The sequence below is a fragment of the Trachemys scripta genome, chromosome 4 (assembly GCF_013100865.1).
Source record: "Trachemys scripta elegans isolate TJP31775 chromosome 4, CAS_Tse_1.0, whole genome shotgun sequence".
In the NCBI taxonomy this organism is placed as follows: Eukaryota; Metazoa; Chordata; order Testudines; family Emydidae; genus Trachemys; species Trachemys scripta.
The window spans coordinates 108,932,378-108,959,898 of record NC_048301.1 but is presented as its reverse complement, the minus strand read 5'-3'; the positions used below and the strand labels follow the sequence as shown (position 1 = coordinate 108,959,898).

General features: G+C 40.4%; 1 protein-coding gene and 1 long non-coding RNA gene across 11 annotated transcripts in view; one reads left to right on the top strand and one right to left on the bottom strand.

Annotated features, from left to right (window-relative positions):
• The window catches only part of CHID1 (chitinase domain containing 1), a 275,026-nt gene that overhangs the window by 32,285 nt on the left and 215,220 nt on the right, over positions 1 to 27,521 (bottom strand). The gene's annotated exons all lie outside the window — the stretch shown is intronic.
• LOC117877328 lies at positions 3,311 to 7,432 on the top strand. Its single transcript, XR_004645685.1, has 3 exons — positions 3,311 to 3,674; positions 5,267 to 5,401; positions 7,145 to 7,432. It is a non-coding gene; the product is annotated as an uncharacterized LOC117877328 (long non-coding RNA).

Genomic DNA, 27,521 nt, shown 5'->3' with positions numbered 1-27,521 from the left:
AGAGCTACCAGGCTATATATGTATGGTATGTAATAGTTAGTAGGACTCATTTGTTTGTTTAAATTTGCAGTTTAAAAGAAGGAAATGTCAGTCAGATGTAGATAGGAGAAACGTCTGTACCCTACATAGAAAGATCATCATACTTCGTAGCTCAAACATGGATTCACAAAGCAGAATAATGTTTCAACAAAGGATTATAGACTCATAGACTTTAAGGTCAGAAGGGACCATTATGATCATCTAGTCTGACCTCCCGCATGATGCAGGCCACAAAAGCTGACCCACCCACTTTCCCTTTACTCAGCTGTTGAAGTCCTCAGATCGTCATTTAAAGACTTCAAGTCGCAGAGAATCCTCCAGCAAGCGACCCCTGCCCCATGCTGCGGAGGAAGGCGAAAAATCTCCAGGGCCTCGGCCAATCTACCCTGGAGGAAAATTCCTTCCTGACCCCAAATATGGCGATCAGCTGAACCCCGAGCATGCAGGCAAGATTCTCCAGCCAGACCCGCATTGACCATTGATACTAATTACCAGCGATGGCACGTTATTGATCTATTGACTAAAATCATGTTATCCCATCAAACCATTCCCTCCATAAACTTATCAAGCTTAATCTTAAAGCCAGAAAGGTCTTTTGCCCCCACTGTTTCCCTCGGAAGGCTGTTCCAGAACTTCACCCCTCTGACGGTTAGAAACCGTCGTCTAATTTCAAGCCTAAACTTCCCGACGGCCAGTTTATATCCATTTGTTCTCGTGTCCACATTAGTACTGAGCTGAAATAATTCCTCTCCCTCCCTGGTATTTATCCCTCTGACATAGTTAAAGAGAGCAATCATATCCCCCCTCAGCCTTCTTTTGGTTAGGGTAAACAAACCGAGCTCCTCGAGTCTCCTTTCATACGACAGGTTTTCCTTTCCTCGGATCATCCTAGTGGCCCTTCTCTGTACCCGTTCCAGTTTGAGTTCGTCCTTTTTAAACATGGGAGACCAGAACTGCACACAGTACTCCCAATGAGGTCTCACCAGTGCCTTGTATAACGGAAGCAGCACCTCCTTAACCCTACTAGATATACCTCGCCTAATGCATCCCAAGACCGCATTAGCTTTTTTCACGGCCACGTCACATTGCCGACTCATAGTCATCCTGCGATCAACCAGGACTCCGAGGTCCTTCTCCTCCTCCGTTACTTCCAACCGATGCGTCCCCAGCTTATAACTAAAATTCTTGTTAGTCATCCCTAAATGCATCACCTTACACTTTTCACTATTAAATTTCATCCTATTACTATTACTCCAGTTTACAAGGTCATCCAAGTCTCCCTGCAGGATATCCCGATACTTCTCCGAATTGGCAATACCTCCCAACTTTGTGTCATCCGCAAACTTTATCAGCCCACTTCTACATTCGGTTCCGAGATTACAAAGTAGACTATTTTTTTTTCAATCTCACCCCATAGCTTTTACCATCACAGTTAAGAAACCAAATATGTATTTCAATTACCAACCTCCTCCCGCCCACGGAAGCCTCTAAGCACTCTACACATTATTTAACTCGAAACTATTATCTTATTGATCAAACTGAAAAACCTGAGTTATAATCAAACTCTGTTGTCTCCTCCCAACTCTTATTCAGAAAAGACATCAACAGACCCTACATATCAAATGCATTCTATAAAAAAGGGTTTTTTAAAATATCAACTAGCTTGTATGTATTTTTAATAAGCATGCTATTTTATCATTCCCAATATAGCAAGTTGTTTACCTTTATATTAAAGAAATCACAGATTCAATCCCTGACTTGCCCTGCCTTGAGATGATCCTAATTAAGAAAGGTAGCTATGCTAAAATGAAAACCTGTGATTGATCAGTGGGCGTCTCCCACATATTATGAGGCTGTAAAACTGTATATACTATTCCGTCTTTCAGGATTGAGTGAAATGGAAAATCAAGAGCACTTTTGCTGCTTTTTCAGTTTGTTTTTGTCACTGTGTTTGAAACTACATTTCTCGCTTCACAGTGGACCAGATTTTGACCTCAGTTAAACGGAGCTGTTCTGGATTTATACTAGAATAACTAATATCAGACTCTGGGCCTTTGGTTTTGAAAAAACAGAATGACGACAAGTCTAGGCAAATGAATGTTAATGTCTCATAAATAATGCAATTCTCATAGGATTGGCACCTTGAAACGCAATTTAGAACAATCTGGAAGGGTTGTAATTCCTCCTCTTTTGGCATGATTACAGAGAGGATACAAAGTAATAAAAGGATATTAATAGCAAAATATATTTTCAGGCAATGAGAGTGGGAATGTGTGCCTTTTTAAAACTTCCCTCACTGTGGCAGAAAATGTTGCTACTTCAGAACATGGATTTTACATATCTTTACATTTAATTTTAATTAACAAATATGCATTTGGTGGTGATTGGTTTTAAAGAAAAATTCCACAATTTTCCACAAAAAAACAGCTGTACACATTCTCTTTAACTGGGGGGGATTCCAATGAACTATGCCTGGCAAGGTACTAAACAAGTTCACCATCATATAAAATCAACTTGTGTATTAGAACAGAAGAGGGGCTAGGGTCAAGTAAAGCTTTACTTTTCATTACAAACTGCCATTTCAAGGCCATATGGCAGGGGTACCACCTGGGAATTCTCTCTGCCCACGATGACTAATTGCCACAGCTCCTGCTGCAATTATATCTACAGAGACAAGGTAAGAATGACCTTAAGTGGGGAAAGCACAAAAGAGGATGATATTGTAGCTAGATGTTGAAGAGAAACAGATGGGGCTGTTAGCTGTAAAAATATCAGCTTCCCAACTTTAAAGGGAAGAATCTGAACAATTTAAGGAAAACACTGCTTGGTATGGCTTGAAAATTCATATTACAATAATTAAAAGACTGACTGTCCTATCCTCCAGGGTTAGTAGCTTGTCTCCAAGGCTGTAGGTGGTGGTGTTTTTTGTTTATTTTTAAATTGTAATTGTGTATATGCATAAGGAGATGGGTTATAATTTGTTCCCCTTTCATTCTCCCTAGTAGCTACTGTCTCAGCAATGTAATCCCTGGTATCACTTAAACATGGGCATTCTACCATAGTGGCATAATATTGCTACTGCTACTGGAAGCTGTAAGATTTTGATGCATTCCTGCAGCATAGCGTAGCTCTAAGTAAGGGACTATCACTATTAGATGACAGATTCTGTACTTATCACCAAAGAGTCCTTCACATGAGTCAAATCCAAAGGTCACGAAGAGAAACAAAAAATCACGTCTTCAAAACATTCCAGAAACTAATATTACTGGAATCACAAGGAGACTCTGGTACCTGCAGTGGGAAACTGAATTGGTTCCTCAAAGTGTGATTTCACGTCAGTAACTGCCAACACTGGCTGCTGCTGCTGCTGTGCCGGTCAGTCAGCTCTTTTCAAAGCCATTAGATTGAGAGGTAATGAGGTGAATTTTCAGGATTGCTCATTTTGACTGAGTGCTTGTGAAATTTTGATATAGAGGAAGAAACAAAGAGAATAAAGTGATGGTGGTGACATATGATCAGCAGCTAGAGACTGGAGAAACATACTAGAAGAAGCACAACAAATTTTATTAAGGTGTTTATCTAGGTAGTTGCCAATCTGAGAAAAGGGAGATGATTTCTGTCCCTGGATTACTTGGGTAAGTAACAGAAAGTGAAACATGTTGCTACTTAGTTTGGGTTACAGGGAAAGAAGAGGGTTTTTTGATTGAAATCAGACAATCTACTTATTGGTCTTATTCATTTTCTTGACATGAAACAGATTTCAATTACAATTGGGGTCCTAACCCTTTTTGTTTGGTCTGCTGACAGAAAAGCTGCATTGTAACTATAGTAGGAACATCACTAATTATCTGCCTCATTTGCGATCAAATACAATTAAGTAGCACTAATTATTTGCTGTGTAACAGCTAAAGTGTGGAAGAGGGTAACCAATCTTTATAATAACCTAATTGGCATGCATTGTACCTGCATGAATATAACTGAACCGCACGTACTCATAATTGGATCTGACTGGACACCCAGTTTTTAAACTAGAGGGTAAAACCCTCATTGTCACTACTAAGTTATTCTAAGGATGTATCCAAATAAGAACACAATACGAAGTTCTCAGCTCAGGATAATCTCCCCAAAGAATTCACACTCTTCAGACCATCACACAGTATTTCACACCTCCAAAGGGTTTTACAAACATTAACTAATTTGGAGAGGGATGTGCAAGTAATAAGATTAAAATAAAATCTGGAAGAAGTTACTCACCTTGTGCAGTAATGTTGATCTTCGAGATGTCTCCCCCTATGGGTGACTCCACTGTAGTTGCACTTGTATCGCTGTGCTACTGATTGGAGAACTTTGGTAGCAGTGTCTGTTAGACCCACACGTCCTCCTCATGCCCCGCCACGAGGCCAGCCAGTGCTTGCGGGCTAACCCTCCTCAGTTCTTTTTCTACCACAAAGTCATTGACAAGAGCTCGGAAGTAGAGGGGAGGAGGGTGGATTGTGATGCATCCATAGGGACACATGGTGAAGAGCCATCATTACTGCACAAGGTGAGCAACTTCTTCTTCTTCGAGTAGTGTCCCTATGGGTGCTCCACTGTAGGTGACTCCCGAGTAGTATCCACCACTGAAGGGCTGAGACTTCGGAGTTGAGTCAGTTACACATGACAGCACTGTGGAGCCGAAGATGGTATCAGAGGAGGAGTCCCCACTGATGGCATAATGTTCTGCGAAGGTGTGGACTGTTGCCCACGTCACCGCTCTACAGATTTCTGAGATAGGGACATTCTTGAAGAAGACGAGGGATGAGGAGATCGACCCTGTGGAGTGTGTATGAATAGTATCTGGAGGGGTCCTATTGTGAACTTGGTAACACTGTCCAATGCAGTTCGAGACCCACTTGGAGAGTCTCTGGGCTGATAATGCTGAGCCCTTGGATCTTTCTGTAAGGGGGAGGAAAAGACTAACCAAATCCGAAACCTGGACCATTTTTGCAGGTATACACATCATGTCAAGGACTTTCTACTGTATAATATCCCTTGTATCTCCTTCAAAACATGAGCTTTCTAGGTTTTGGAACCAAGAAGGAGCCATGCTTTCATGTAGGGTACGTCCGCTGTTCCGCAAGAGGAGGTATGGGGTGATTGGGAGAGGGATCGACGTTGAGAGCTGTGACAGGTAAGGGTACCAAGTGCGATCAATCAATATGATGTGCTCCATCTCTTTTATTTTCAGCAGGACTTCTGACAGTAGGGGACAGGAAGGAAAGGCATGGAGAAGATCCCCGGCCCAGGGAAGGAGTGCATCGCCCAGGGAGATTTGTTGTCCTATCCCTGCTCTGGAGAAGTAGCATCAACATTTCCTGTTCAGGTAAGTGGTGAACAGGTTGTGGTCGGTATTCCACGGCACTGGAATAGATCGTTAAGTACTACTGGGTCTGGCTCCCACTCATGGTTGTGTGGGAATCTGCGACTGAGACTGTCCGCTATGAAGTTTTGTGCGCCCAGGAGGTAGGCTACTGACAGTGTGATGTTATGGAAGATGCACCAGTTCCATAATCTCAGTCTCTGCACAGAGGAAGGGAGAACTGGCTCCTCCTTGTCGATTTATGTACTACATACATGTTATGCTGTCTGTTAGGAATCTCGTGTGCTATCCTTTCATCAGCAGAAGGAAGTGAGCGCAGGCAATCCTGATCGCCCTGAGCTTGAGGAAGTTGATGTAACTAGATATCTCTGTGGGTGACTATTTGCTGTGTGTCATGAGGTCGTTTAGCTGTACACCCCATCCGATGAGCGATGTATCAGTGGGTAGAAGCAAGGATGGGGGAAGGGAGTTGTGAGAAGGGGATCCCTTTGCAATCATTGGCTGGGTCTTTCCACCAGTCTAAGGAGTTCTTGATCCTTGTGGGTAGTGACAGGGCTTTGTCTAATCTGTCCCTATTTGGCTGTAAACTGAGCTGAGTCACATCTGGAGGCATCCCATGTGACGCCTGGCATGTAGTATTACTGCTGTGCCTGCTGCCATATGCCCCAAGAGTTGGAGGCAGTACTGGCTGATATTTGCAGGCTGTTTTGAATGGTCTCTATGAGTTTGGCCAGATAAAGGAATCTGTGTTGAGGTAGACCACCTCTGGCCTGAAATGAGTTGAGGTCAGCCCCTATGAATTCCAGATGTTGCACTGGAATGAGGGTTGCTTTTTGGCCATTGACCTGTAAGCCCTGGTTTGTAAAAAAGTGCATTGCAGCTTTGGTGACTCGATGAGCCTCTTGGACAGGTCGGGCTCTAAGGAGGCAATTGTCCAGATAAGGGAAAATCATGATCTCTTGGGAGCATAGGTGTGCGGCCACTACTGAGAGAACCTTGGAAAATACTCTTGGGGCAAATAATAGCCCAAAGTGATGGTAATGGTCTTGTCCCAGAGTGAATCTGAAATTGTCTGTGAGTCAGTAGGATTGAAATATGAAAGTAGGCACCATGAAGGTTGAGGGCTGAAAACCAGTCTCCCTGTTCCAGCATTGGAATGAATGTTGCTAGAGTGACCATCTTGAATTTTTGAGCTTTGACTAACTTGTTGAGAGCTCTGAGGTCTATATGGGTCTCCAACCTCCCTTCCTCTTGGGTAGTAGGAAATAGCAAGCCCTATAGATGTTGACGTACTGGTTTTAAGGCTCCTAACTGGAGAAGAATATCTACCTCTTGTTGTAGTAAACTCTTGTGAGAAGAGGGACAGGGAAGGTTGTTGTGGAGGGGACAGGGAGGTCAAATAGATAGAGTATCCACTGTGAACAATCTCTTGGACCCATCAGTCCAAGATTGTATATTCCCAGGTGCTGCAGAATGCTGCAAAAGGTAGCCAAAAGGGATGATAGCGGTGGTCAGCTGCAGCAGTTGGGGAGGAGTGGTCTATCGACCTCTCAACCAACATGTCAAAACTGGTTTTCGGAGGTAGACGCCTAGGATGAGGAAGGTTGTGGGGGCCAGATGGTTTACGCCTCCAAAATTTATTCTTTTTTCCTCTATGGCTTGTATTAGGGTTGAGCCAGATATTGAAAGGTGTGTGGTTTGTGCTGGGGCTACCGACTAAACTTCCTCTTTTGTCCTGGCATATAGATGCCCAGCAAATGGAGAGTGGCTCGAGAATACTTCAGGGTGTGAAGAGAGCCATCAGTCTTTTCCGCAAAGAGTTTAGTGCCTTCAAAGGGAAGATTTTTGATCGTCAACTGTACCTCCTTCTGGAAGCTCGAGAGATGGAGCCATGATGCATGTCGCATCACCACTGCCATGGAGATGGAACTAGCTGATGTACTGGCTGCATCGAGAGCAGATTGTAGCGTTGTTTTTGCTACTGACAGTCCCTCCTAAATAATGCCCTTGAATTGGTTGCAATGTGACTCAGGCAGCTGCTCAATAAAATCATTCAGTTTTGAATAATATAGGTAGTCGTATTTCGACATTGGGGCTTGGTAGTTGGCAACTCAAAACTGAAGTGTGGCCGAAGAGTATGCCTTCCTCCTGAAAAGTTCCAAATACTTCCACTCCCTGTCATAGGGAGCAGACCTCATCTGGTGTTGACGGCCATGGGAATTAACAGTGTTCACCATGATGGAGTTGGGTGGAGGGTGGGAGAAGAGGAACTCAGTCTCTCACGCTGGGACATAATATTTTTTTTGTCTGCCTGGTTGCAGATAGGTGCTGCCAATGCTGTGGTCTGCCAGACAGTTCTTGTCAGGCCCAGAATGGCCTCGTTAATGAGTAGGGCAATTTTTGAGGAAGAGGATGAATGGAGCATGTCTGAGGTGGTGGTGGCATAGAGGTTGGTGGTGGTGCCCATGGGTGGGCGTACCAAGATGGTGGTGGTGGGGCCAACTGAGGGTATGCTCGTGGACCCTGTTGATATTGGGCATCGTAAGGAGTCTGGGAGGAGTACTGCGATGCCAACTCCTCAAGTTTTCTATCTGAGCCCTCACTAGACAGCAGGGGAGCATGACAGGACAACGGGAAAGACTCCTGTGCCAGTCAAAGACTCGGTGCGGAGGTTCTGGCACGGAGAAGAGGAGACTCCAGGATGTCCAATACATGGAGGTCCTTAGAGTGTCGGAATTCTGGTGGTACCGACCAACTCGATGCCGTTGGCAGTACCAGGTGAGATGGAGATCTTGTACGTACCAGTCATTCTGATGCCAACTGAGGCCTCACACCCCCTCCCACACCCTAACCTCCAGCCTCTACTTCCACATGTATTAGGGAATCATCTTCTGGCAAGAGGTTTTGCAACATTAAAAGCATATTGCTATGACTTATACCTTCAGCAAATTAATGTTTTACAATTTGAACAGTCACCAAGATTATGTTTTTTCCATAATCAAAAAAATGTTAGCCATGAACAGTTTGTGGGAAACTCAGAAGACTGCCCAGATTTGCCAGACATTGAAACACTATCCAGAAAAGAAACAAAGTTCTTTCTCTCCAAGAGCAGACAGACAATTCTTAAATTCCATACCACAGGACACAGTAGGTGTTTCATATGAGCATAACAGCAGTAAAAACATAACTTAAAATACATGGTAATTAAATATGGTAATTAATATGGTAATTAAATATTAAATATGGTTTATCAAGTAAAAATCTAAATAGGAAGCTTAAGTGGTATCTTTAAGTTTTTTTTTTTTCAGAAGCTAGAATTAGCCCTTTAAAAAGTTCCAGCACAAGCAATTCAAAATTTATGCCAACCACTGGAACTTTTTGATGTACTGTCCTGTGTGAACTTCAACCTCAAGCAAGGCAAAAAACAAACAAACAAAACCCCACTATGATAAATGGCTCCATCTTGGCTCATTTCTTAGGTTCTTCTTTCCCCATCCCCTTAACATTAGGAGTTCTCATCAAATGAGACAATGGAACTATGATCAAAAATCATACTTGACACATTGGTTTTGAAAATCCACCCCTACTATTTTTCCAACTCTAGAAAGTAACAAACCAATCATTTCTTCCATCCCTGAACAAATGCAGAATTGTTCTGTACAGTATTGTCTATGCTCCCTTGCCAATCTAGTTTAAATGTCTCCAGAGATGGAACTTCTATAAAATTGTCAAACTGTGGCCTGAGGGAATTTTTATTACACACCTTTTCTCTTTCTTAATTTCACCACATTACACCTAGGGAATATGGATATCACATGCTGAATTATGCCCTTCCATAATTGGCATTCAGAGCTGACAAATGTTTGTGGTTAGGATTCTACAGAACACTTAAAATACGTACAACTTGGCTAACTGAAGAAAGCGTTTGGAAAAGGGTATAACTTTTTGGTAACCTGGTGACAGAATCCATTTTGTCTCAAAGGGGCACCAGTTTGTCAGCAAAGCAGTTACAAATACACTGTTAGAAAAATGAAAGGTGTAACAAAGCCACTCCATAGGACTAAAGAGGTTGCATGGACCCAAAACTAGCAATGGTACATTATATGGGTAACAGGGTCTTCCCATTAATTCTAAGTTTCAGACAGGTGTCTTAGGGAATTTCTGGACAAAGTTGCCTTTTTGTCTCTGAACAAAGTAAATTTTCATTCTGTAATCAAAGCATGTTTGAATTTTTGTTTAATATTTATAAAGTTTAAGCAATTCCATATATTGAAATCCATATTACTGTGTTATGTTTTATTTGGGGAAAACACCCAGAAGATACATGAAATTTGAAATATTAACTTAAAATCTAAGAGTTATTTTTATAAGAGTACTTAGTGTTCTCACTTGAGGTTTTTCAAGAGAACAGGTTATAGTAGCTTCTGTATGTAACAGCAAGATAATATCTGCTTCTTAGCCTGTTCCTGCACTAATCTGAAAGAAGTGGAGATGGGGGAAAAATGATCTCAGCGCTGATCACTTACAAGATGGGCAATATGCTCAGAGAAGCATGTGATTAGGAAGAGGCACGGATCAGGAGAAAAACCAGCCCAGAGACACATTCAAAACAGAGGGAACAAAAAAAGATGTGCCCGGAGAAGCATACTCTTATGTTCAGTACGAAAGGCAGAACACAGAAGGATGAGAAAATGACATACAAATAATTCTGGTTGGAAATTTTTCACAGAGCTTTAATCACCAATAATACTTCAGAGGTTCATGATTTTCACATTTGTCTATAAAAGGACACATAACTAATGGACTTGTCTCTTAGAACATTTCTCAGGAGGAGAAAAGGATTGTGCAGTCCTAGTTCTGGTCTGATTTTTAAAGCTACTGTCAAAACAAGACATTAAATTAGAGACTGATGTCACTTCAAAAGTTACACCTTACGAGCAAGAGCCTGGAAGAATGTGGCACTGCTCATGCTATGACTGACTGGCCCTCTTGATGTTGAAAAAAGTGAGTTCTCAAATATACAAGTAACCTTTCTGAATGGCCCAGCACTGAAAAATGAAGCTGCAGTATTACAACTGTTTCTGGAAGTAGTTAATATGACAGCTTCCATTAGCACAAGCAAACTCAGAATAATTTAACTCCAGCGTCTTTTGAACTTACTAATTGGTTGCTTAAGTAACATCGCCTTCAAAATATACTTTAATGTAATCACTGTAGGTGATAAGTACTAGTAACGTTCAGAATTATGTATCCCAGAGCATGATCAAGTGTAATGAATCTTACTGCTGATTTATCACACTAGGTGACCAAGTCAGAAAAAGTCAGTCATTAAGAAATGATTTCCCACTTACTACAAAATGCAAAGGCTTCACGAGAGGAGAAAATAGCGTGAAATGCATGATCTTACTGATACTGAAACATCAGTTTATTAATTCAAGATTGTTCTATAAAATTCTGAGATTTCAGAAGTGCAAACAAATCATTTGACTAGCTATTACTCAAGCTCTGCTGCGCCAGCTGGAAGCTGATCCATAATTATGCTTAGCATTTGACATTCTCAAAGCACTTCAAAAGATTAACTGGATAATCCTTGTGAACATCCTATTTTCCAAATGGAGAAAGAGGCAGCGACATTAGGTGACTCTCAAGGTCAGCAGTATACATTCCACTCCCCCTCAAAGTCATCCCTGAGACAGGGGTTGGGACACGTACAAAAAAGTGGTTCAAGTGTGATTGACAATCAGTTATTGTGTACTTCTAGCTTCTTCTAGTAAACAGGGTTTGTTTAAATACATTATTTTTAATACCATTACAACAATTAAAATAATTGGTGGGCAAAGGGGCCTTACATATTTGATCCATTTCCATTTGACAAACTGGGATGCTTTCCCTGAAAAGAGCTATGAACAGTACAACTTTTGATTACTTCCCAACTCAGACACCAGTATTACAGAGAAAGTATTATCTTTGTAGATAAGACTGTAGATTTCAATTTAAAAAACAATTTGTTTCCTTCCATCAATATGAAATATGGCTTAAGTTTTACAGGTACATTCTATCAGGGAAATTTCAAACATTTGGGGTTAATTATTTTAGGCATACAGGAGATATGAAATAGTTTTTTTAAAAGGACTGTTCACTTTTTAAAAAAGCTCCTTAACTTTTATTTGCTGTCCATTCTCAAAAAAGCACTTAATATACCAATCTTAAAATGTATTATATTCTGCTAGCCTGAGAGTAGCGCCTTTAACTTGTTTTGGTAAGTGTGCTAATTAATTTTTGACTGCATAATCACATGTACTCCAAAATGTCGCTGTAAGTATAGGCCAGTCCCTAGCTGTCTAGTATCGTATGGAGTATACCATGAGCTCAGAGGCAAGTGTTCTATAGCCTCCCAACCTCTAGCCTATGATGGGTTCCCATAAATAGTCCCAGTAAATGATTCTTTTATTAAGGCTGCTAGAAATAAAAGGTGCAAACACCTTAGACATAATTGTTTCAACAAAAAGATAGGAGTGAGATAACTCAGTCCCTAAAGGCAGCTCAGTCCAGTCCAATAGTATAAAAGATAATAAGGTCCCAGTGTAAACTCTCCATGGGTACGTCTTCACAGGCTACAGCCTTTTGCCTATTTCTTCTGTTCACACAGCCTCTGGCTCCCTCTGGAGCCTGGTCCTCTCTGACCTCAGGTTGCACTTTCCTGTAATCTGGAGTTTATGGAGCATTCTGGATGTTGAACTGGAGATTAACAGTGCCCAGTAAGAAGTCAACAACAGGTTCATTACATTAAGTTATCTGAACTTTTAACAAGCCCTCATAGTTTGTAATGTCCACAGATATACAGCACAGAGTTTGAGAAGTCTAGAGGCCAGTCCACTCGTTTCTTAATTAACTGTAGGTGGCCAACATACGTTAGAGACACCTTCAAATGACTGCTCCAAAAATTGAACTACCACCAATACAGAAACACCTGTATAACACATCTGTACAAGAGCCCCCACTCAAGATCTTCATTACAAATTGTAGTGACTGTCTCTGCCTCAAATCACTGCATGTCAAGTTAAAACTTCAAGAAGAAAGCTAAGGAAATTCACATATAGAAAACTAAGTTAAAAGAACTAAGGTTGCAAAGAAATCAGTTGCTCTGAAAAACATGCTTTTACAACACCATAGTTATAAAAGTGTTTTTGTTTGCTAGAAAATTTTAAGTTAAAAGATTTAGGAAAAAAACATTCAAGTCTGGGAGTCAGAGTTTTATTTCTTCACAAAATCTTAACCCTTCCTCCTCTCCTTTCTTTTTTAAACATATGCCCACCATACCTCTCCAACATAATTGATGTCCACATACTTCAACAACATCTGATACTGAACATACTGATGCTGAAACTATGCTTTCATTATATAAAGAGGCACTTACCTATGGTCTTAGATTACATGGTATTAGATGTTATATGAGCGGCTACTCCCCAGATCCGCCTCTAACTCATCCCCCTTTATTAGCGGACTACACTAACAGCTTATCTTTTACACAGTGTGTCTGCACCGTCTTTGATTTATGCTTAATGAAGAGGCCACAGGATTTTGTTTTTTTAAACCACATACTGAACAATCCCCTAACTACTAATCCAGTATAAATCACTATGTCAAGCCTAACCTCTCTATAATTGTTACAAGAACCACTTGAATCATCATCAAACTCCTGACGTGAACCTATACTGAATGAGCACATAAAGGAGCTCCACCCTAAAGCCAATGATGGCCCACTGATCAGAATGTATCATTCTCCAAAACATACTGGATGGGTCAGACTTATCTGTATCACAGAGAAGTTAGAGAGAAAAATCAGATTGTGAAAAGTAACCATAGTTGTGTGTGTAACAGATGGCACACACTGTGGTGGGGGCACAGTTTCTAGACTTTCAAGTCTGTTTTTTTGAAAGTTTTTTTACATACATTTATAACTGTAATGGACATTTCCCAGTAGAGTACAATAATTTTAGACTTCGTGTAGTTCAGAATCTTCGTACAGAACTCATGTGCAAGAAAAAGTGTTTACATACAAAGCTGAATAAGGAGACTTGCATTTCATTACTTATCTACAGACTCCATCCAGAAAAAAAAAATTCTGTAGCAGTAACAAGTCCTGACTTCGATCAAACGAAATCTAGGTAGGTTCTGTGTAACCTGAGACATAATAATGTGTATTTGAACTTTTTGACTCACCCTCCCTGTAATATTCCAATAGGTTCTGAACACAATAAATTAATGACAAAGATACTGTATAGCTTTTCTTCTTCAGAAGGCAAATATCAAAGAGAAAAGACTTTGTTTGTAGTGAAGGGAACAAGGGAGTGTGAATGAAAGTGGTCTTGCACCCATGAAAAGGAAATTCAGTTTCTATTGCAGCAGCCAAGGACGCAGGCAAGGGCTGTAACACACTTGGGACCATATTCTGATATGATTGCATCTCCCAATGACCTCAGTGAGAGTTTTATCCCCTTGTTCAAGGGTATGATTTGGACTAAAGGATTAAATATCAACTTCACTATGCAAATAGACCCCGGTTCAGTAAGGGACTTGAGTACATGTTGAATGCTTAATTATTTTGTTGAATTGATGCCTTAAATGAGTATCCACAACATGAACCCTATATAACCATCCAATCACATCCAAAAGGCAGGGGTGTATTTTGGGTCCTCCACAAAAGAATGAAGAGCACTGCTCTGCACAACCACTGCAAACATCACAGAGGCCCACTTCTGCACCTTTCCTTTTCCCACTGCTTATTTTAATCAAATTAAAGGAAGTTCTGAGTCCCACAATCCTAGTTATAATTTTATAGCAGTTTGTAAAGATGTTAGCAAAGCTCTGGTGAGCAGAGGAAAATCTGCCATAAGCCAAAACAGTTGTAAGGCTTCTAGTTCTAAAAATATTTCCATGACCTATTAAGGTCAAATAACCTTGTGCTTGAAACTCCTGGTTTCTTATGTTGAATTTCACAAATTACTACTCTTACTGCATAAAAAAAAAGTTTGGAAGAACTTTAGAAGAGCATTAGGAGATAAGCATGTACTAGGAAATACTGCACTGCTACTGTGATAGACCTAATACCTACCCAAAATAATTCTAACTCATCTTGAAGAAATGTATACCCTAAAAAATAACAGTGCATAGATAGCATCATTATATTTTTAGTAATCCAGGAAGGATTAGTAGCTTGCAATCAAGCAGAGAAGGAGATCAGAGAGGGCGATTAGAGAAGAGGAAGAGGAGGAGGAGAGGGATATCAGGGAAGGATAAAACAGAGATTTAAAATTATAACACTGTTACGGACATAAGCATAAATTAAGGAAAGATGAACTGGTTAAAGAGTTTTAAGGATTGACAAAAAAGATTAGGAATGTTAAGAAATGGAACATAATTAAAATGCTAATGACTAATGTTATCACTAAAGTAAAAAGATTGCTAAGGAACAATTTAGGTCTCCAAATACATTTAAAAGGTATAAAAACAACATGACTTCTCTCTCTTTTGGGTAGGGTTCAAGTGACACTTGCAAAATTCTACTTCCTTGTCACACTGGCTGAGATTTGTGAGGACAGGAGGAGTGAAATAGCTTTGTCATTATTCTTATTGTAAGAGTGGATGAACAGGGTGTGTGCTTGGGCTGGTAGAAGGTTATGATGATTTTACAAGGAATGCATGTTGAAGGCACATATCACTAGTCAGGTAGGAGACATCATCAAGACTCTGAAGTTCTATTGATGGTCACTGACTCCCTTTGTGACCTTAGACAAGTCATTTGCACTACACCTGGGTTCCCCCATTTGTAAAATGGTGATAATTCTGAGCCACATTTGTAAAGAACTTTGGGATTTATATAAAGTATTACGCAACCTTCCTAACATAACCTTGCAAAATCTTCTTAGTTCAAATCTTTTATTCCAATTTATTTTGTGCAGAAACTGAAATTTTACCATGTAGGGAAACTATCAATGGTTTGGTAGTGATCCTTGCATGATTTAAATCAGATTTTATCCCACACTTCCAGAAGTGCAAGACAAAATAACTTAATGCTCCTTGCAGTTTGCAAATATCATGCTTCTACTTGTTAAAAAAAATACTTTGTTACCTACAAAATATTTGCAGCTGAGAATTTTTTTAAAAGAATATTCCACAGTATTAAGTATATTCCTTAGCTCATTACTATATATGTCTTTGTATCCATAATGCCTTGGTATCTTGTCATGTTATCAGTTACCTCCTTGAAATTCAAGAAAAAATTCAAGTGTAAAACAAGATGTTGGACAGAGCACTAAAGTCAAGACACACAGCTTAATGAATGCCAATATCGCCAGGTCTCTTCAGAAAGCATTAAAGGAACTGACAGTAAGAAGAAGAATTTGGATGACTTCTTGGACGACTAAGTTTTGCCTTTCTTATTAAGGATATATTAAAACATTTCACTATTTGAAGTCAAATTTAGCCAGCTATCGAACCACAGTAATTATTTTTGTATTTTTTCAAACTTGTAAAATTAAAGTTATAATAAAATGTTAACATACAACACCAGACAGGACTTATTACTTATTCAGAATAAGGTTAATATTCAAAAAACCTAGCTAAAGGTTGTGACTTGCTGGCTGGAAAGCTGTCTCCCTCTGAGTCTGATAAAAAGGGTGACCAAATTTCTAAATACCTATTGCCCCTGTTGGCACTTCTTTTGTGTAGGTACTCGGTGTGAAAACTTTTTCATTAGAAGGCCAGTCCATATTTTACTATACCACAATTCCATAGTAGAAGTCACATTCTTCCATTAATATGCAATACAAAGTCTTGCCACTAACAATGAAAAGGATATTAATGTGTTGTTCTGTTTAAAATGTAGATCCTTTACCGGAGCCAGTGCTGCTGCCGCACCACCTTGGCTTGAAGTAGTAGTAGTAATAAACACCAAATACATGATTTCCATCATTAGCCTGCCTCCTCCCCATAAAAATTGTTCAAGCAATCCTGACTGAAGCATTAAGTAAGCAGGTCAGGGGACTTCTAGGAAGCTGGCATTTTATTAGAGAGATGAATATCTTTAATAATTTCCTCCCTAAACCATTTAATGCCCAGACACAACTACCACATGTACAAATATGTTCCCACTTCTCTGTAAGTCTTCCAACAGTGCACCTCCCTCATAGCAAAATACAATGGATTTTAAGTGGAGTCAAATGCCATCAATACAGTAATTTATAAAAAATATTGTTATGAGCTACACAAATTTAAGATGCATGTCCCCATTCCCATATCACAGTAATTATTTTTAGGTTTACATTTTAAATGCAGAATCTCTCAATACAATTGAAAACAAAATCAGCATAGACCTGTTGACTCTCAATTCTTCTTTGTGTACTAATCTAGGTTTGAGGCGTTCGAAGGCACTATTATATACCTGTAAAATGCCAGACAAATTTACAAATCAATTAAGGTGTTTGGCGCACTAGTTGTGAAGTTTTCCAGTTTGTTTTTGATTAATCGTTAGAAATAAGTGGTTTGCAATGGCAAACATGGAACCTGTCAAATGAACCATTAAGAACCTTTCAGTTGCTGACCAAGTCATTCTAGTTGGAAACCTGCAATCTGGTTTAGTACCTCTTTTGGGATGCACACTGAGTTTCAACCACTTTGATTTTTTTAAACAATGAGCAATATCTATAGAGGGAAATCAAATTCCCAGCACGTGCCCCAGATGAAGCAAGATAGAACTGAATGTCTAAAGTGAAGTTCCAGAATCTCAAAGTGGCCCAACAGATATTCATTAAAAATTAAATGTCAAACTCCATTTCAATTCATTTACAGAACACTAAATACACCAAAGGAAGGACTGATGAGTGACATTAATGCACCGACTGCCTCAATGAAACATGTGGGCTAACTGAATGAAGTAATTTGTGGAACACTCATTAGCTTAGCTAGGTCAAATACAAAGGAGGACCTTGTAACGGAAAAATATGTGGCCTGCTAAATCTGAGATGTCAGTTGGGATAATGGCTGAATTTAAATACGATTTCAGAGGGCGTGAGGAAATACTTGGTGAATAAATTGTTTCTAGTGACTAAATTGTGTTTAATATTTACTTCTGCTTTGTGATACTTGAGAGCATGACAGTTGATCTATTTTAGCTATTTATACAACATAATATAAAGCATTCTTTGACATACCGATGCACAACCCAGATTAGTGGGGGGCTGTGTCACCCCTGCCTGCAACCTTGAGTGCCTTTTGGTAGTACTCCCACCTTGGCCGCTCACAAACAGCCTTCCAGCATTCAAGCTGCACCCTGAATGTTGGTGTGTAACTGCATCCTGCCAGCTACACCCTAGCTGTCACCAGCCTCGGTTATACTTCAGAGTGACCCCAACTCACTCCCAGTCCAAGATCTTCCCAAAGAAATGTATGTCCTGTACTGCCCAGCCCTCTACTGGACAGTACAAATATATTAAGTCTGTTATTCATTTAAGAGAATAATATGCCAGTTTATTATTTTAAATAGAGTACCCAGACTCTCCAATTTAAACACACTGCATTAGATAAAACAATAAAACAAGTTTACTAACTACAAAAAGACAGATTTTAAGTGAGTACAAGTAATGAGGCATAAAAGTCAGAAATGGTTACAAGAAAAATAAAGATAAAATGTTACTAGTGCCTAACTTAACAAAACTATATTAGTTTCAAACAAAGTTTCTCATCACAAGCTCCAGCAGACTACTGATCAAACTCTCAGGTCAGGACCCCGCTTACAGGAGTCCAATTGCTGTTTCCTTTTGTCTTCTCATCTGTAGAAAGTGACGTGGGCGGCGGGGGGTGGGTGGGTACCTTGGGGTATTTGTCCCTCCTTTTTATAGTTTCAGTCCCCCTCTTGAAAAACATTTCCAGTGGAGACCCAGGAGACAGAGTGTATGATGAAGGATATTCCTTATTGATTTCTTTCACCTGTTTGAACTTGATTTGTTTTCCTTCCCTGCTTGATGACTCTGCTTACTGCTTAAATGCAAATCAAGGCAAGCACACAATCCTTTGTCTAAGACAAACCTGACTTTGGCCTGGGCAGGGTTGTGGGATTTGGAACACGTGTTGACATCATACAGGGGAATCTTATAACGTCACATACAATGTTGTCCCACACATTTTACCAGGACAATATTGACCAGCATATTCTGAGTTTTCAAATGATACTTTAGAAGGCATACTTTGTACAAAGATTATTACAATGCTGTTTGGGGTGGGAACAGAGGGGTATAGTCTGATTCACACTCCCTTTCTACAGTGGTGTTAAGACTTAATCAAGACATGTTCCACAGGGGACTCTGAAAGCCACAAGCAACTTGTCAGAGTTCACACAAAAATATAGTACTTTGCAAACAATCCAATGAATTTAAAGTGATAAAAGACGCAACTTATCAGGGCTTATATTGTGTATAAAGCAACTCAAACAAAAAGTATTAAACTTGCACCTTTATATGGCTGGACTGTATAGTAAAGACAGTACAAATCCTATTTAAAGGAGTTTAATATGCATGACAAAGTTCAAGTACTCTTTTACATACACACCATGGCAGAACATCTCACTGCATTTTACCAGACATTTTAGCTGCCCAAGGCTACTGCTGATTCTAAAATGGCCATGTTGCATATTCGGCTTGATCTTTGTTGAAACTCCGTTCTGATTTAGCCATTATTTGGAAAACTGCACCACTTTGCGAAAAAAGGACCATAGCAATTTTTTGCAATGACAGCAACATCAAAACAAAGTGGCAAACGTGACATGGGATTTATAATAGACTGACTTGAAACCAGCATGCATGCTGTTCTGAAGTGCTAATGGCCAAAAATGCAAAGGTTTTGAAATTGAAATATTTATAGACCAAACATCAGTCTCCCACCATTTCTCCAGTTATGAGAGCTTAGGGAAGAAAAACTGTCAAGCAGAGCCAGCTCAGGGACAGAGACTCACCGGGCAGGAGCTAGCATAGAAACAGCTATAGCCACAGATCTTTGGACACAGATGATAGCCTGCTTTCTACTTTCTTTCCCCTCTACCAATTGGATACTTGATCCAATCCTGTCTACCCCCTCACTCGGTCTAACAAACGTCTACTAACCTCCAAGTTCTGTGTTTCTCTTCCAAGTCCTCCTCTCCCAGCAAATCCCAGCCCACCAAAATTAAAACTAAAGCAAAAAACATGGAAATAATATTTGCAAATCACATTGTTCCCTCTGCTTATAGGATAAATCCACATACACACAATTTGTCCCTCTTGTCTATTTAGATTGAAAGTTCTTTGGGGGTAAGGACTGCCTATTATTCAGATTTACAATGATTTGCACAATGGGCTTTAATACAAATAAATACACACAGTCACCCAAACTGAAAAAAATGCCTTTAAATATGATGTGAAACAGTGTTGTCTGTCGGCCATACATATCCAAACACTTCCAAACTTCTAGAGAAATAACTACTTAGACATTCCACATAAGTTCACTAGTTTTAGCTACTGCTGCACAACTTGTAGTATTTGTGGAGGTATGTTTCCAATTGTTTGCTTGAAGAAATCTTGTTCTTTTTAAAAGTTGTGCTAGGATGTGCAGCAGGAGAATGCTTATTTGAGACATCTCAGGAGGCAAAGATTTTCACTTTGAATGGGTCAGACAAGTGGCACAGAGGTTAGCAAGGTTCTAAAAAGAACAAACAGCAATCTTTTAACCTGAATCTAAGAAAACCCAGGACAAATGCCTTATGAATTCACTGTTTCACAAAGCAAAAAAATCATGGGGGCAAGAAAATTCTTGAAGGCAAGTTCTAATTCCTTCACAATGCTGTTTGAATAGCCAATGCCACTGAAGGCCATCCACGTGCATAGGACTGACTTATTCCGATTACATCTTCCTTGTCACCGGCAGCTCCTCTTTCACACTGAAGTGAGGTTGCTTTCATGAGGTGTATTAAATTAACGTAATTAAGAACCAGTTTTTCCTAAACTATCAGCAATCACCCCTGGCTTGTGCCTTCACTTATTTGTTTTACATGACGTGCTTAAGCACATTCCTCCCTTACAGATGTTCTAACAGAATGGGAATTCTTCTCCAGGGGTAGAATGTGAATGTTCTGCCCAGGTACAGCAAGGTAGGAGCATTCCTCAGAAGACACAGAAGTCCTCAGCACAAGGAAGAAACCTAGAATACTTTCCCCTTGTTTCAGACTTCACTGAAGAAAATGGAGTAAGGAACCATTGTGGCCTGAAATCAGCACGAGGGAACTTCACATTAAGTTGTGGAGTGACCAAAAGAGCGATTAATCAACCCTCTACTGTAGACTCCACAGCACTAAGTGGGCCAATGTAGAGTGATTTGAGAGACTTGCTCTGGGGCAAGAATCTGCAAAAGACTCACTAGCCAATAACTCATTTTTGGCTGTCCCTGAAGGACTTCCTAGAGTCAGTTGCAGAATCACTGGAAGCTCTCATCCCATTTTTGTCCTGTTATCTTCAAGTCAGGTTTCTTCTTTGTCCTGTTATCTTAAGTCAGGTGACAATAAAAATAAAGTACCGCAATTCATTGTCAACCTTATGTAGAACATCTTTTATTGACTGAATTAAGCTCACATCTCACACTGAATTGTGAGTATTTAAAATTTTATATCTCCTTCATAAAAAGTTTCCCAACATTTCAATTAGTTATTTTGACATGGCTCTGATTACAAAATGCCACCTGCTCCTGGTTACGTGTCATGGGAGAGAGGGGTTGCAAGGCATCTTAATCATTAGCTCTGAAAGGCTGAGAAACTCTACTATAGAATTTAATAGAGAATTAAATCCCTTCTATAGAAAAACAGCATAGGATGGCTCAAGAGACAGACAGAAACAATAAATCCCCAGTAAATTCTGTAGGTTTTTAAAATAGTTTCTGTTTAATCCTATTTCTTCCCTATTTAATTCTATAGAACATCTCCATAAGAATGATCCTTTGCCATGAACAAAAAGGAGAGCCTTGCTTAGGAACTTTCCAAACTCAATTTCTTATTCGGGGGGTGGGGAGGGAGGGAGAAAACTCACACACCAGGGAAGAGCCCCTTGGGTCTCTTCTCTTGGGAGGAGCTGCTGTGAAAAGCTGCCCATTTGATTCTCTTCTTCAGAAAGAAGACCAAGGGGAGGTTTGGGCTTGGGAAGAGCTGGGCTTGATGAATCTGACTCTTCTTCCTTTCACGAGGGAATGAAGTGAAGAGCAGTCACAGGGCAAAAAAAGGCTGCTGCTTTTTCCCCACAGGTGGAAAGAGGGACTGTGAGAAGCCCCAATTTCTCTTTAGGAGAATCTGGCCACAGGAAGTCACTCCTATTCTAATAGTTTAGTAGGAAAATTAAGTGAAAAGGCCATCCCTCTGGTGATATGCAGGTGGAGTGATTGTGCATGGACAGAAGGACTGCCTTATGGGAGGCAGTATCTCTTAGGAGCTGATGATGTACATTCTGCAGTTTGGGTGTATTATGGAAGGAGAAGCTTACATGAGGGAGGCAGGTGTCATGCAAGGTGCATCTTCACTAGGAAAAAAAAGGTGTGTTCTTACCTTGAGTTAAAATCCTAGTGAAGACAGTCACCAACACTCCCCTCATAAGGCTGTCCTAATAAAACAAACTTCTTTGACCCCCTCCCAATGTTTGCTTTCCCTTGTGAAGGCCACTTCTCTGCCATCAAGTCTTCTGTGGTTTTCAAAAGGGGAAGCAGACACTGTGTGGAGTGGGGAAAGGGGGTTAAGGAAGTACAGTAACTCCTCGCTTAACGTTGTAGTTATGTTCCTGAAAAATGCTACTTTAAGTGAAATGATGTTAAGTGAATCCAATTTCCCCATAAGAATTAATGTAAATAGGGGGGTTAAGTTCCAGGGAAATTTTTTTTCTCCAGACAAAAGATATATATAATATATATACACACACACATACACAGTAAGTGTACTCTAAGTACACTGCCTTTTTAAGTAGATCAGCAGGTTGACAGCAGCTGCTGCCTGCAAGTTCCCTCTGTCCTGAGCCCTGTGGTGTCCCTCTCCCCCCGCCCGCTCTATGGAGATGGGGTACAGGAGCGGGGGAGGGGGACACCCTGACATTAGCACCTCTCTTCCCCCCTCCCTACACAGCAAGCAGGAGGCTTGCACACAGGAGCAGCTCCAAGGCAGAGGGCAGGAGCAGCACAAAGCAGTGGGGGGGAGGGACAACTGAACTGCCCGGCAATTGATACCCTGCTGGGTGGCTGCTGCACAGGGAACTTAGGGGAGCTGTTGGGGGGCTGCCGGTCCACCCTGGTTCCAAGCCCCCACCAGCTAGCTCCAACGGGCTGCTCTTTCTGCAAGCAGCGGACAAAGCAGGCGGCTGCCAAAAAAACATTATAAGGGAGCATTGTGCAACTTTAAACGAGCATGTTCCCTAATAGATCAGCAACGTAACAACGAAACAATGTTAACCGGAACTACATTAAGTGAGGAGTTTCTGTACAGTACATTAGGGCAGTCTTATGAGGGGAGAGATGGTGCATTTAAGGAAGGAGCATGTTTGAAAAGCATCTGAAGAGCAAACAAGTGGGAGACCACCACAAAAAATTAGCAAGAACCTTACAGGGATAGTGTGAATTCCTACTGTGATGGATGACAGTAGATAACTGGAGAGCAATGTATGCAATTGGCCTCTCCACCATGATCTCACTTTCTGGGAAATGAACCATCTTCTAGAACATAGCTCACCTTACATTGTATGTTTTTCCTTTTCCCAGTCTCTCCTTCAAACTCTATTCTAAAGCACCATTAGCACTTATTACAATTTAGCAGGGAATTTTGTTGGGAGAGTCTGAGTTGGGCTCTGACTGATAATGAAGAGACAGTAGCAAGTGTGAAGGAGTGGTCACTTTCTTACAGACTGGATTCCACCCCACCACGGGAATGATTCATGCTTCTTTAATTACAATGAGTGATTTCCTTAATGGTAAAATCCACAAACAATGCTATTCTTATCTATTTTGTATTTCAGACATTTAACCATGCAGAAGCATGTTATCTGTAAATAGACTGGGTGAAAGTCAGCAATAGATTTTTCCTTTTAGCTAAAAACTGAAAAAAATATTGAAAATACATAGGTTGCACTTTTTTTTAGTACTTTCCATCCAAATAGCTTAAAATGTTTTCTGAACATTAATGAGTTAAGCCTGTGGAGTAGGCAGTAACAATATGCCTATATCATCCCATTCTACAGAAAAGGAAATGGAAGCACAGAGAAATTACATGACTTGAGTGAGTTCACACAGTAAACACACAAGAGAGGGACAGCTCAGTGGTTTGAGCATTGGCCTGCTAAACCCAGGGTTGTGAGTTCAATCCTTGAGGGGGCCATTTAGGGATTTGGGACAAAAATCAGTCAGGGACAGTACTTGGTCCTGCTGTGAAGGCAGGAGACTGGACTTGATGACCTTTCAAGGTCCCTTCCAGCTCTATGAGGGTACATCTACACTACGGGGGGGAGTCGATTTAAGATACGCAAATTCACCTACGTGAATAGCGTAGCTGAATTCGACGTATCGCAGCCGACTTACCCCGCTGTGAGGACTGCGGCAAAATCGACTTCTGTGGCTTTCTGTCGGCGGCGCTTACTCCCACCTCCGCTGGTGGAGTAAGAGCGCCGATTCGGGGAGGTCGATTGCTACCCGCCGATTCAGGCGGGTAGTGTTGACCTAGCCTGAGATAGGACAGAGCCAGGAATAAAATAGAAGCCTCCCAGCCTTATGCTTTAGCCATGAAATCTCTTATAAATCCATCTTAAGTTAAACACATGACATGCTGCATTTGTAAACAATTGGTGCACTCTGTCAATCAATATAGTCAATTAAGAAATTAAGGTTATGAAGAATGTTCATCAAATATTACGAGCTTTAATCCATTACGTGTTTCCACTTCAGTTATCAATAATTAATGTGATTTTTTAAAAACTCATCACACCAAAAAAATTGTCAGTAAAGTTAGAAAATATTTGGGAACAAGCAGTTATCTATTGCAATTCCTAACAATACAAATTGAATTCTTCCAAGTTTGATGTATAAATGGCACAGCAACACGTCACCTGGATGTAGGGCCCAATGCTGCAATATGCTGAGCACCTCTTCGCAGAGGCTAAATAATTACAGGTCTTATTAACCCCCCTGATGATTTTCAGGTTCTTAACATTCCAAAACCACCACACTTCATTTCAAAGCCCACTAACATTGGTAAGCGACCATGTGATCACCTATCACATCATTTAAAAAACCCAAGTACTTAAAAGCAAGGAAATGAACAGTTAAGGACATAATACCTCTTGTTCTGCCCACAGAATTAATACACATTACTTTTATCAAATATAAAAAATGTATATTTATTGCTAAACCACTACAGCTCTTCTGTGGACTGGTGGGGGGTGGAGGAGGTGGGCTGGGCTTATGCATTGTGTGTCAACTCACTGTTACTATATTAGAGACTCAAATAAATTTGTTAGTCTCTAAGGTGCCACAAGTACAGTCTAACACGGCTGCTACTCTGAAACCTGTTACTATGTTGTTATAAAGGATAGTGTAAATAAATATTGACTATGTCCTATTTATCAACTGAGTTGAATTTTGGTACTTGTTTCTTGCGAAACGTTTAGTATATGTAATGAACAAAAGAGAGTAGAACTACTGATTAGATATTTATGAGGGCTGTATTTATGACATTAATCTGCCATTAAACATGAACATCTATAATTTGTTTCTTTCAAAATGGATGTGTGCCGTGTTTAGAATTTAAGATTACTGATAAAATAATAATTATTTTTATCACAATTATGATGATCTTCCAGCAACTGAACAGCAGGCAGAGACAAGCTACATTTCCTTATCTTTTGCTATTTCTCTATCTTCTCCCCTTTGTGTGCATTTATCTAGTCTTTAAATAGGATCAAACCAACAGAAATTGAGAGCTACCACCTAAAATTTCCTTCCTCCACATTAAAAAGAACATTCAATGCCATTTAGGAGAGTCAAGCAAGTGTTTCTCCCTTTAACAAACACAAAGAAAGTTTGTTAAAATTAAAATGTACTTTCAGGTTTTAAAATGTTTGGACTTTTCTCCCTTATTAAAAGAGACAAAGTAAATGTTAAAAGAACTTCCTAGTTGATAGTGTAAAACAAGAGAGAAGTCCTTGGGAACAGAACTTCAAAACACAAGTTACCATAAAGGTAACTAAATTACAACATTCTAAAAACCCTATTTATTCCTTACAACAGCATGAACAAAGTCAGTATTATAATGGTTGAAATTGTAAACTCTAGGAAGGCAAAATATACCTTCTACCTGGGGACTACAGTAACCCCGGCCTAGTGGCTCCAAAAAAACCCACAAGCATCTACCAAAAGAGTTGCATGAAAATCTGTTCACTTGAGCTACAGAAATATGCTTATGTCCTTTCTAAGTTGTAACCTGCTAATAGAAGGCAACTTATTCTCACAGTGTCTGATCCCACTCCCACTGAAATTCATGTAAAAATCCTACCCTGACACCATTTGGAGCAGAACTGGGACCACAGCTTTCACTGAGATCAACGGGAACAGGACTGGGTGCAAAATCTAGCCAAAACAAGTCAATTTAGCATAACTACAGCCTATCTTATTCAAAGATAGCTGCCACATGAATGTTCAAGGAGATTTAACTACATGGAAAGTGTAGGGGCACCGACAAGCCATTAATGAGCTAGAGGGAGACAGAAACAGATCAAAGTCAACCTGTCATATCAAATTTATTTTTTTGTTTTGACAAACTCTTCCTAGAAACACCCTCCTTTTGCCTTTAGGGTAAAGGTGGCAATTTTCATGTTGCGTCAATTTCAATCCAAAGTTATAGGGGATGTAAAACAGGTCTTTATAACAGAAGCTGACTGGACCAACCCCCTCCCTGTTTGTTCACATAGTATATTGCAGTTGTATTGTCCGTATGCGTCTGAACCAACAAGCCCCTGACTTGAATGAGAAAAGCCCGTCAAACATTGTGAATTCTTGAAGCTCAAGGACAGTGATTTGTAACAACGGCTCTTGTTCTGTCCACAATACTTGGGCTCACAAAGTCCCTAAATGTGTACCCCAGGCTATCACTGAAGCACCAGTAACGATAGTCTTGGTCCGGTGGGATGAGTAAAAGGCACAACTTCACATACATTGCTCTGATCTATCGACCACTGTAGGAGACTCCACGACTGCAAAACAACCAGGGTCAATGTCCAGAGGAGGATTATTTGGGCACTAAACTTCAAGCACCCCTGAACCAGTGTGTGGGATCACTATTTGAGATAGCCCTCATACACAATGGACAGTGCTTAATGCCTGGTAAGCACGTACTACTGGGTTTTGCATCAAACTAACAAAAACTAATGGATACTAACTAATTACAAAAAAAACAGAGAGAAGCTTGCTGTGATGCAGTAACCATGAGGTAAACCACACAAGGAGCACCGACTCAGGCCACAAGTAGTGAGAAGGAACTAAGGGGGTTATGGTGGTGCCACCCTTATACAGCCTCGGGGAGGGAGGAGGGGCAGGAGGCGGCACAGGGCATGTGGGCCAACTCAACAGGTACTGCTACATAAAGCTCTCTGGCTCTGACATGCTGGGCATATGCACACCTGAGTGGAGTACATATTTGAAACCACTTGAAGAACAGTAAGTCACTCAGGGTGTCAACATGTTAAACTCTATTGAGAGGATAAGCAGAAATGAGACAGGGTACTGTTATCCAAGAAGGCATTAAAGGGTGCCATCAACTAGTTGTTTGACCTGTAGACAATGGTACAAGTGCTTGAAGCTGTGGCTGTTAATCAGATGACAGGGGTTCTCATTTATCCTCCTTTTTTCCCTTTGGGTTTTCAATTTTCTACAAAATCAATAGGGTTTTGTTATCACATTACATACAAAGAGAAATGCTGTTGAGCATAATGCCTCTGCAAGCTCAATCAATGGTACACCTTCATGTGGAAAACTATGGGCAGGACTGGTCACCCTACCTCTAAGAGGGTACTGTAGAATTGGAGGG